Source organism: Peromyscus leucopus, chromosome 7 (assembly GCF_004664715.2).
Source record: "Peromyscus leucopus breed LL Stock chromosome 7, UCI_PerLeu_2.1, whole genome shotgun sequence".
NCBI classification, from domain to species: domain Eukaryota; kingdom Metazoa; phylum Chordata; class Mammalia; order Rodentia; family Cricetidae; genus Peromyscus; species Peromyscus leucopus.
The window spans coordinates 82,670,040-82,682,609 of NC_051069.1; the positions used below are offsets into that span (position 1 = coordinate 82,670,040).

The following is a 12,570-nucleotide window of genomic DNA, read 5'->3' on the forward strand; positions in this document are numbered from 1 at the left end:
CACTTGACACATGGAGGGTATGATTTGAGAACAAAAGCTGATATGATGTTTAGATGACCTATCTCTTCATGAAAAAGCTTTGAGAGTCAACAGGCACAGCCTCATATCACTGACATTATTATTAGACTGAGGGGGGTTTGGAGATTGAAAGTATGAAGTTTCAGAATTCCAAAAGGCTGTGGTAATCTCATGAAATAGTTAAAGGTGAATTCTAGTCAGCAGAATTTTGAGAAGAAGCATAATTATACAAGCCAAACTTAGGTGAAAATGATCACTTCCTTACAAAGCATGTTAAAGGAAGCCATATTATTTCATAGCCAGAGGTAGAGTTATAACTTTCTCACCTATCTTTTAAACTTACATGGCTACTTAAGTTCATTCAGATTGAAAAACAAACAAGACACATGACATTCTTCAGATCAACTCCTATAACACATGACCAGTAATAGAATACATATTAGTGTCAATAATGAAATGCGTGTGATTTCTTACAAGCTCAACAAGAAATCCTCCTGGCCCAGGGCTCTTGTGTCCTTCAGCAGTTGTCTTTATATGAAGGTGCTGTATTAGCTGCATGTACTTAGAATTTCAAACTTCTCAGCAGTTTCTGAGCTCCCCCGGGTTAGAAAATTGTTTATCAATATCATTCCAGAGAAGGAAGACTTCATTTAAGACCCCTGGAAAAAGATGATACTATTACAAAGTAGATAGTGTGAGTTCTTCTTTGACCACACATTAAATTTCTAAACATTGTTTACAAGGTGATTCTTGGTCAGAATTTTCTAAAAACGTGTATTTTTGAAAGAGTTGTGCAAATCATAAAGGCATTGATATCTGTGGGGGGCCTAAAAGAAATCATTCCCTTAGCATTGATTAAGTTTTAAGAGAAGTCTTGCTATTCCCATTCCAAAAAGGAGCAGCCAGGTACCAAAGAACCAGATTTATCTATCAGGAAGGCAGCGTGCATTCTGGAACAGCTAAAAAGGAATTATATTCTGAAACCCTTTTATAGCTAAATAAAACTTTTTCAAACCTGATTCATATTATCTTTGCCATATTGCCTTAACTTGGTTTTCCCTTGTCACTGGCCAATCACTTATTGCCTTGAGAAGAATTTGGAACATGTAAGGAGTTCCATATTTGGACTAGAAATTGCATGGGAAAGAAAGTCAAAAGAAAAGTAATAGAGCTTGGCTTCCACCCCCTGGAACCACTTGACTTGTGACTTGGAAACCACAAAGCTATATGGAAAGGACTCACTGGCCCCATTGAAGCACAGCGTACCTTGCCTGGGACACAGCCCAAATTCGTTGTTTCCAAAGTTCTTAGCGCCAGAAAGCAAAACATTTTGAGGGAATGAGTTTACATAAAATCTGTACAAATTTTTGTCCTCCAGGAGATGTATTTTCTTCCATGAATAGCAGCCATGGGGTTTTATAACAAATCCTTATTTACTCAATGTCCAAAGGAAGCCTGCCATGATTCTCATAGGAGAATCCCACTGCAGTGAACACCAAGACTTTCATAGACAATTAAAAGTATTATATGTATTCTAACCTTTATAACACATATTTTGTTTTGTTTTGTTTGTTTCCAAGATTCTTTGCATCATCTCTTGTACAACTGTTATGTTCAAGGCTAATCATGAGTATAGTATGTATATCATACACACTACCTGTCCTTGGAATGCCAGGTCACTGTTTCAAGGATGTGTGGCTGTATTTTAAGTCTTTTCCTCATCTTGTTTATCCAGGTTGGAATGTCTCCCTTGATATCTGGGTTCCTCCCTTGTTTCTGTTAGGCACTAAGGGAACTACCCATCTTCTAACCTGCTACTTCTGATGTGCTGTGGTCTCAGAAACAAGATTCTTACACACACCTGGGAACTCTATTTTTTTTTAATTATTCACAATTATTTTCTACATCAACCAACATTCAACAGAGAAATGGTACATCTTTGTCATTTTAACTTGTATACAATGGGAAAACCCGCTCTCTGTCTCTGTCTCTCTCTCTGTCTCTCTCTCTCTGTGTGTGTGTGTGTGTGTGTGTGTGTGTGTGTGTGTGTGTGTGTGGTATTGTATTCCCCCAAATATTGTGCATGCTAATAAACTTATCTGGGGTCAGAGACAGAACAGCCACAATATTAAACATAAAGGATAGGCAGTGGTAGCACACGCCTTTAATCCTAGCATTCCAGAGGCAGAAATCCATGTGTTCAAGGACATAGACAGGCATGGTGACTCATCACGCCTTTAATCCCAGAAAGCAAGTCTTTAATCCCAGGGAGTGGTGGTAGAAAGCAGAAAGGTATATAAGGCGTGAGGACCAGAAACTAGAAGCATTTGGCTGGTTTAACATTTTGGCTGGTTAAGCTTTCAGGCTTCTAGCAGCAGTTCAGCTGAGAGCCATTCGCTGAGAGCCATTCGGATATGAGGACTCAGAGGCTTCCAGTCTGAGGAAACAAGACAAACTGAGGATCCTGCGAGGTGAGGTAGCTGTGGCTTGTTCTGCATCTGATCTTCCAGCTTCACCCCAATACCTGACTCACAGGTTTGATTTTATTGATAAGACTCTTTAAGATTTATGCTACGTGTGTGTGTGTGTGTGTGTGTGTGTGTGTTCACAAAATTGCACTAGTTGACATGCCAGAACAAGAGTTTAATTCTATAGATGAGAACATATATAATAATAAAATTAATCAGCATCTGCCAATGTGTTAGCCATTAATCTGATTAATTAAATTTGTTGCTGATCATGCTTCTGGTATAATTTTATATAACTATTCAACCTATAGCTTTGTTCCCATTTTAGCTCTTCACCACTGACACAGGAAACTATTGAACCTGGATATCCAGGTACAGACTGAGCTACATCTCTCCCTCAACTCTGATTCTTCCCTCCTTTCTAGAGATCTTTGGTACTCCCGTTATGTACTGACACTACCTTGCTACCAAAGACATTCCAGAAATGAAGAGATTAGATGGATCAAAAGGGAGATGGGAAGCAATGCAAGGAATCCTGACAAGGAGAAAGGTAAAGGCAGTTGAAAACTAAAAAGAAACATTGAAGGCAAAAGATAGGGTGCTCCAATTGCTGGTAAACACATTTCAGTCTAAGGAAATGAATATTGGATAAAAGCTTTAAGAAAGAACTATCGCTGGGCGGTGGTGGCGCACGCCTTTAATCCCAGCACTTGGGAGGCAGAGCCAGGTGGACCTCTGTGAGTTCGAGGCCAGCCTGGGCTACCAAGTGAGTTCCAGGAGAGGCGCAAAGCTACACAGAGAAACCCTGTCTCGAAAAACCAAAAAAAAAAAAAAAAAAAAGAAAGAAAGAAAGAAAGAACTATCTGAGAGTTCCCTAAGAGATTTTGGTGAAGAGTAGGTGAATATGCAGAATCACAGTGAGGAAATGAGGTAAGAACAAAGGAGTAGGAGAGCAAATTTAACACTTTTCCTGAAGGCAGCCCTAGCTCTTCACTCTACTGCTGAGTGCACAGCATCAGCATCGTCAGGCAATTTCTTGGGTTTGTGTGCTTTATACTTAGTCAATGTTTGATGAGTGAGTAGAGCATTAGAGAAATTTGATATTCTCTAAATTTTGGGGTTAAACCTAATCTCTTAAGTTTAGCGTCTAAATCTTAGTCAAATGAGTAAATGAATGAAAGGATGGAGGGGAGGAGAGAGGGGTGAGTGAGGTAGCAATTACCCAGCATCTCAGTATCTGTATGAGGATGGCAGGTCTGTGCGGGCACACTACCAGCTCAAATCCACAGTAACGTCTAAATGACTCCCTGGGTTGGCTCTAAGTGCTACTCTATAAGTGCTACCCTATGTTCTAGAGTTTCAAAACACCCCCTCACCCCAGGTTCCTCAATCCCAGTGGAGATAACACTGCTTTCCTCAACTCAGGAAAAGTGACTATATGAAGTAAATGGGTGTCTCTTTCCAGTTGACAACAAACATGAGAGAGACAATGTCTTTACCCTGTGTGCCAAGAGAGTTGCTGATTAGACACAATATCCAGAAAACAGAACAAAGGTACGTGTTTAATATATACTTGAAGGCCAGTGGATGGGAGGGGCCCTGCTTGGACAGCAGTTGCATTACAGTGAATGTTATTGGGAAACTCAGCCGTTAATGAAAGTATGTTTTCCCATTTTCTGGCTTAATGACAATGAGGAGTATAAGCCTTCCAAGTTTCCTCAGAAGGATGTTGTCTAAAGTCACCCCTCTGCCTGAAACTACTGCCAGCACTAGGGGGAAGCAAGGTTCCCTGACAGTTCACAAGATTAAAAACTAAATAACATAGGCTGAGGGTAGAGCTCGATGGGTAGAGAGTTTGCCTATGATGCTAGCACTCAGAAGGTGGAGGGAGGAGAGTCAGAAGTTCAAGGTCACCCTCTGTAGCTAGAGTTTTCCTGCCTGGCCCACAGTTAGGACAAATCTTTCTCACCCGCCAGTCCCACAGCCACTCAGACCCAACCAAGTAAACACACAGAGACTTTTATATTGCTTACAAACTGTATGGCCATGGCAGGCTTCTTGTTATCTACTTCTTCTATCTTAAATTAACCCATTTCTATTAATCTATAAGTTGCCATGTGACTCATGGCTTACCGGTACCTTACATCTTGCTTCTCATGGCGGTGGCTGGCAGGTCTCTCCGCCCCAGCCTTCTACTTCCCTCAATTCTCTTCTCTTTGTCCCGCCTATACTTCCTGCCTGGATACTGCCAATCAGTGTTTTATTTATTACCCAATCAAGCAACACACGTAACATACAGAACATCCCACAGCAATCCTCTGCTATATAGAATGTTCAAAGGGGTACAGTTTTAAACTATAAACATAATGCAAAAATTTCATGATAGATGGGAGAGAAAGAAGTTCAGGAAAACAGCCATTTATAAGACTAGACGGGAAATGATGGTCAGAAATAGCACTTGATTTTTCTTAAAGCACATGCACACGCACACATACACACACAGATTCTTATGTCTAAAATACTATTTTGCCAAAATGCTTTAGTGGCATTGACTTTTTTTTTTTTTTTTGAGACAGGGTTTCTCTGTGTAGCTCTGGCTGTCCTGGTCTAACCAAGTTGGCCTTGAACTCACTGAGATCCACCTGCCTCTGCCTCCCTGAGTGCTGGGATTAAATGCATGTGCCAACATGCCTGGCAACATTGACAATTTTTTTAGTACCAGAAATCTTTTGCTTTTTCTAGAAACACTGAAGAAGAAGGCACACAGGATGTGGGGAGGGAAGAGAGTGGAACTTGAGAGTTTACTCAGGGTAGAAGAGAGAACTGGATTTGGTCACTAGAACAACAAACCCCACAGACTTCCATGCACTCACCTTGTACAAGAATGCCCACATTGGCTCTGATACAACCTGAACCAACACCTACTTTGGCTTGTCCTGTATGTGTGATGTCATTATTCCCTCCACGCTACCCATGTTCTGTCTCAGATTCACTTAGTTATAATAAGTCACTGAGGTCAGAAACACTTGTGTGGCATAGTTAGAAAGGTCTGCTGGTGAATTTACTCCCAACTAAAAATTATTAGCCTGATGGGATTTATTTTGAACAACAACAAAGCCCACAAACAGGTCACACATCTCACAGAAGCTTCCTTAGATGAAAGTTATTCAGGGCACATCTGCTCACCAATGGTAAAGAAGTGCACACAAGCTTCCAATCATCCCAAACACAGTGTCTGTGGCCGTGGCTGCCACATTCCTTACCGCGCAGCTCCTTGTTCTTAGTTTCAGCTTACTTTAACATTTTGTCCCCTACAGTTTGCAAGTGGGAACTGCATTTTCCAACTCACCTCTAACACAAACACTGTTTGATTCTCAGTCCCTCCAGTGTATATAAGAATACCTCTTGAATATATGCAGGGAATAGGCAAATTAAGTTCTGGTGATTTCTTAATGGCTTGAAAATCCATTGCTTGGGAAGAAATTTTATCACATGTATTCATGCTTATTATAAAGAAGATAAAAGGCATGCTTCTAGTACTCATTTTGTAAATAGAAATCTAGAATGAAAGGAAACCGAACCCTCAGCCAGGGATTTTGATTGGTCTTCGGGGGTTCTATTTACATGAGACCACCACTCACTGTGTTATTGAATTCTTTATATTCCAACTAATTTGTAGTGATTACATTCCCTATTGATATTTGTGTGTGTGTGTGGGGGGGTGATTCTTGGAGTCTATTTTCTAGGGACACAGTTTCCTACCCTAAGCCCAAATATGCATCAAATCAGGTCCTGCCTAGGCAGCCTTGGTCTCATGGTGATGGAGTTTTATTGATTGATGTTATTTCCCATCTCTAGCTTCCATTTCCTCAGATTGTAGAATTGTCCTGAGCCAGGAAGTTGCTGATGCAGCTAGCTCTCTTAAATCTCTCTAGAAACATGGAAATCAGAACCTTAAAAATAGAAGTGGTCAGGACTTGACATAATTTTGTACAGCTAACAATCACCACAAGGTCTATAAAGGACATTACCAGCAGGCCCTTTAGCTCACCAGCCTTTTCTTTTTCTAGGATGTTACCTCAGAACCTCAGGGAATGCTGCATTGTGACGTCTCCCTACTTCACATCTAAACACTTCTTCTTGGATGACATTGAGAAGAATGCTGCAAAAGAGCAAAGGTTATCTTGCCTCAACAAAACATTTGGGCCCCAGAAATAAATCTCCGAATATGACATTAAAGAAACTAAAGGTGTCAGCTCAGTGTAGCTGCAGAGTTTTCTCCCCGGGTCCTGCCGAGCCCCAGCAGTCCGACAACCCACTTATAAAATAAACACACAGACACTTATACTATCTACAAACTGTATGGCCGTGGCAGACTTCTTGCTAACTGTTCTTATATGTTAAATTAACCCATTTCTCTAAATCTATACCTTGCCACGTAGCTGGTGACTTACCGGCATCTTCACATGCTGCTTGTCATTGCGGCAGCTGGCAGTGTCTCCTTGACTCAGCCTTCCACTTCCCAGAATTCTCTTCTCTGCTTGTCCTGCCTATACTTTCTGCCTGGCCATTGGCCAATCAGCATTTTATTTATACAGAGTGATATCCACAGCAGCTCAGTGTTTTAGGGGAATTTTTATCTTAATCTCCTGGAAAACTAGTTACCAGAAACATCTAGGCAGCCAGTACACTGGCTCTCTGGGAACAGTACCAGTGAGAATTCATTCTACTGAATCCCAGGTCACTCTGCTTTATCAAAGTAAAGAGAGGGCAAAGCTACTTCCTTCCTCCTTCCCCTAAAATAAATAAATAAATAAATAAATAAATAAATAAATAAAATAAATAAAAATCACAAGTCCAAATATGAGGTCTTGACTTATCACTGAAGTCTGACATCATTTTCTCTCCCATGATTATTCATTCCAGGCACACATTAATGATATTTTCATTGATTACTAAAGAGGAAGAAATTTGGTCTCTTAAATTTCCCATATTATAAAATACTGCATGAGAGTTTTAAGTGTTTCTTTAGTTCTAAAATCAGAAATCATTCTAATTTGAATGCAATGGCTGTTTCCTTCCACAGAAATTCCTTCTGTTTAAGTCCGCTTCATTCAGTATCATCATATACATGATTAGGAATGCACTACTTCCGTTCCGTTGCTGCGGTAGAACGCTCTGACCAAAAGCAACCTGGGGAGGAAGGGGTTTGGCTTATACCATCAGTATAATTATGGTGGATGTCATCATAATCCATCAGTGAGAAAGTCAGAGCAGGAGGCGGGAAGAACGGAGGAACACAGCTTGCTTACTGGCTCATGTTCTGCTCTCTTTCTTATGCGGTCCAGGCCCATCTGCCAAAAGATGGTGTTGCCCGCCATGGACTGGGGCCGCTCGCATCAGTCATCAAGGAAGACAGTCTCTGGGAAATTCCTCAGTTGAGGTTTCATCTTCTCAAGTGACTGCAGGTTGTATCAACTTGACAGTAAAAAATAAAACAAACAAAACAGCAAAAGGAATATCAGACAAAATAGATCCTAATCCTTCAGATAGGAAGCACACACGGAAGAGGGCAATATCCTCACTCTGCTACAGCTCTGAGTACCACAGAGACATTGCCAGAGAAGGAGAGCCCAATCATACACCTCAGAGTATTTAATCAGCTGGATATTTAAGTATATTAATAATGAAAAGGAATCTGTAACAGCAAAGCTAAAGAAAAAAAATATTATCAGTAATGAATCAGAGTTTTGGAAGAATTTTTGGAAAATCAAAGTAAAGAGGACGTTCAAGACTCTGGTGAGCAGGGACTTCTGTAGAGATGAGGGTGGCTGGGGAGGACATCTCAGGCTGTGAAATCCTGTATTCAGGGACTATGAGAGGTGCCCTTGAGCAAACGCTGGAAATAAGAAGTGTTTTCAGAAGCGAATGTGGTGCCTGGCGACTCTCTCCTTCCGTGTTTGTTTTAAACAACTGCCAGCAAGAGCACTTACCCAGGAAAGCAGCAAGGGAGGGCGGGCCCCATGTCTGCCTAACACCCACAAACAAACTTCGGGTGCAACCCACACTACCGCTTTGATTCACTGAAGACAGTCTCTGTCAACCAGTCACCTCCAGGGGTAGTGGCGTGTGCGTGTGTCTGTGTGTGTGTCTGTGTGTGCGCGGGCGTGTGTGTGTGTGTGTGTGTGTGTGTGTGTGTGTGTGTCTGTGTCTGTGTCTATGTCTGTGTCTATGTGTGTGTCTGTGCACATGCTAAATTTTCAAAAACTAAGAGGTACACAGAGCTAAGAATTATCATGTGTCTCAGAAAAACCATGATGAAAGGATAGGAAAACCAAACAAGAAGTAATAAACTCTTTCATACACACAAAATAATAATAATAATAATAATAATAATAATAATAATTGAGATTTTATAGCAACTAGAAGAAACTTTTTAAATGGATACTTTCTAAGAAAATGACTGGTAAACCTTTAAAATATCAACGGAAAACTTAGCAAGCATTCTGAATAGACTTGAAAGAACATGAACCAGGAGGCAGAGAAAGGGTAAGACTGAAAGCTGTGGATGAAATGAGAAAGGAGAGCAGCTGGATCGTTGTGGAGAGTATAATCAGCAGACTCTGAAGGTGAACACAACATACACTCTCTTAGGAAGAATCTAGATTTAAAAAAAAAAAATCCCCAAAATAGGAGTGGGGTTATTGGGGGGAGAGAAAGGAGACTAAGTGGTTGGTGGTGGTAGGGGGGACGTGGACAGGACAGGGCAGTGGGAGGATTATAATCAAAACACACAGTACATATGCATCAAATAAGGAAACACAATGGTGGGTACAATTAGTATATGCTTATGAAATTTAAAATACAGAAAGAGATGTGAGATTTAAAAATGTTTAACATTTTTGTTAAATGTCTGAAAGTAGAAGAGAAATAGAAATCTTTAGTTTTGAGTGGTCTGTAAAGTACAAGTAGGATATTCTCCATGTAGCTGGCTTCCAGAGAGGAGGGGCAGTGCAGGGCAATGAGGAGAACTTGCTTCTCTGCTAATCCAAGCCAACGTGTTGTGCTGGCATAGATTTACACTAACAAGATAGACAAGCTCAGCCAAGTGGAGGTAGATAAAAATCTATCTTAGATATAAAGGAAAATATATTCTAAGGCAAAGAAGAAATCAATACAGTTTAATTTGTATTCCAGGATTTTCAGTAATTGCTAATAATCTATTGTTATGTCCATCAAAGTCAGAAACCACAAATTACAATATATAAGTAAGTTAAATGTGAAAAAAAAAATCTTATGATATATTCAGAGATTGTGAAACAACAAAATAAACTATTAAAAACCCTGAACTGTTTATGATTCTGCAATGGAAGGAAAAAATATGCACAGAGAGAAAATTTACCCTTTCCAACCATCCCTGACAGGATGGTGCTCCATGCACCATGCTTTTGTTTCTTCCACCAAGATGGAACAATGCCACAGCACAAAAACAAAGCTACACAGAAAGGGAATATCTGTGATGATGGGAGCCATTTAGAAAATTGCTAGGACGCAGAGAGCCCCCGGGGAATGACAAATTCATCAGACAAGTAGGGTCTGCAGTCACACAAGCAGCACCACAACTGCTCTAGATTCTTCCCCTGAGGCAGGATTGGAAGTGGTGAGATCTTATCAAAGTCCTAACTGTGGGAGTTCGAACTGAAGCCAAAGGATATTAAAGAAGAAACTCACCAAAGCAGACTGGAACAAAGACCAAGACCCTAGCCTCCTTCTTGAGACCACCTAGGAAGACACTGCATGGGGGTATGAGAGAAGCTCTTCTCTCTGGTGAGGTCCCCTCATACAACACATGGGTTAGTTGTAGATGAGGGAAGGTCTAAGCCTCAGTAAGTTAAAATGGAGATTATAGAAAGCATTCTAAAAATTTTTAATTGATTTTAATTTTGTGATTTATATTTTTAGCAATCATATTTGTTCATGACACATATACCAGTCTTGTTATATGATAGATACAGAGCACGCCATATAGAAATATTATATACACAACTTGTTTCAATTAACCTATAGAAATAACACGTAAGGGCCTGTTCACAAGTTCACGAGAAGCAACTCTAAAATGTGAAGTTTCATGAAGTGACTACAAGAATTTAGTCAGAAAAGAGAATGGGTGTGGAAAAGCCTTATCTTTGTGGGTGTAGTCTCTAAAGATACATCACGTAAGTTTAAGTATCAATCAGAAAGCAAGGAGAAAATGCCAATAAATACTAATAATGATGTGTTTTAAAAACAATTAAGCCCTTTAAGTGAAATCACCATAAAGCTCTTGGAATATTATCAGAATTTCAAGCAAGAATTAAATACACATGCATAAAGGATCCTTAGTGGTGATTTCATCTACTTAAATTACAATAGAAAAGATTACAAGTTTATGCTATGAGAAACATAAAGAATTCTAATTAATTTAGAGATCCATTGAAAAGAGAAACCACACAAAACACAGACTATGGAAAAGCATACAAGCTCCAAACTAAGTTTCCAAGAAGTCACAAAAACCAAACCTATTTCAACAAAAATAAACCCGTAAGACAGAGGAATAATTGATGAGTCAGCATAGTAATACAATGAGAAATGACAGAAGTGAGTGACAAAATAACCAAAAAATAAGATGAGGCGAATAATAGATGCCTGGAGCTTAGCTATTAAAACTCAGTAGCGGGCCTGTTCTGGAATGCAGGATCAAGAGAATGATACTGCTGCACTGGGGAGGAGAGCCTGAGACAAAACAGATTGCTGTTGTAATTACAAGGTGAGATGCTGTCAGGAGAAGCATCTCAATGTCTGTTTCCAGCATGTGTCTTTCTCTATCTTTCTTCCTGCAGCCTTCTCAGTTCTACTTTTAAAACCCAGCGATGCATCATGACCCACAATGACAGCTTTACCAGCAAAAAAAAAATGACTATCGTGTGTCCAGCCCTACAACTGGAGTCATTACTCTGACCCACAACTGGAACAGAGCACACAGGCTGAGTGTGACCATTCTATAATCAGTGTCCCTTCTCCCAAGTACATTATGTTCCTGTCTTCTTTCAATAAAAAATCAATTCTGTACATAGACTGTCACCCATGGCCCTATCACAGGCAGCTAGATGATTCTCCTTACCCAATACTCTAATCTCTATGACATGTTTGACAGATGATGTGCACGTGTGTGTGTGTGTGTGTGTGTGTGTGTGTGTGTGTGTCCTGGAAAGTACAGCACACTTCTTGTCAGGCTTCCCGCATTACTCCAAGTATAAGATTAGAACTATCAATTTCCTTTTAAAAAGATATGAGCTAGGAATCGAATAGGAAGCAATGACCACAAAAACCTGTACTGTCCTCCTAGGAATCATACATCCCATTTCAGGAAACTCCACACACTGATCACACAATCATGTCCACATGCAAGAATCTGAAGTTTGAGCACCCCAAACCAGCAAGCTAAATGCAAAAAGGATCTTGTTTACTTATCAGAGTCGGGGTATTTTGCTGTCTTTCCAAAGAAATTATCCACAATCATGGCAGTTGTATTTCTTTTATTGCAGGGATAAGTCCTTTGAGATAAGACAAGAAGAAATGCTATGCCAAAGGGAAAAGAAGAAAGGAAACTGCAGAGGGTAGTTACACATGGCAACCTCCCACTCAGCTTACACGGTTCCTCTTGTTTTCACCCAAACCCATTCATGTCTACAGAGCATGAGCATGGCCTGAATAAAAGAGATTATTAGGAATACCCTATCAAAATGTGGTGTTCTGCTTTCTCCAGGGGCCTTTGTTTCCAGGATGATCAACTGAGGTCAGGGATCAGAAAGGACCCTCTCCCAAATCAGCTTCATCTGTGCCCAAAACACAGACAGATCAGCCACATTCTATTTTACTTGTATTTAGAAGAGAGATTCCCTTTGGAGCATCTCTTCACAAAAATGAACACATTTATCTCAAAGATGGCATGTGACATTTCTACACAATTCAAGTGATTTGAATATTATTTAAAGTAGAATTCATAATTAGAAGCCAGATTAATAAACCTGATCTTCAAATATTT

The 12,570-nt window shown here is 40.1% G+C and overlaps 1 long non-coding RNA gene across 4 annotated transcripts in view; it reads right to left on the reverse strand.

Moving 5' to 3' along the window:
• LOC114690959 overlaps positions 1-12,570 on the reverse strand; it is a 44,000-nt gene that overhangs the window by 2,012 nt on the left and 29,418 nt on the right. For 2 of the 4 annotated variants that reach the window (XR_005092023.1, XR_005092022.1), the window contains exon 5: positions 493-677. This is a non-coding gene — a long non-coding RNA (uncharacterized LOC114690959). Of the gene's footprint in view, positions 1-492; positions 678-7,794; positions 7,965-12,570 lie in introns of those variants that run through there. The other 2 variants (XR_005092026.1, XR_005092024.1) reach the window with 1 other exon arrangement.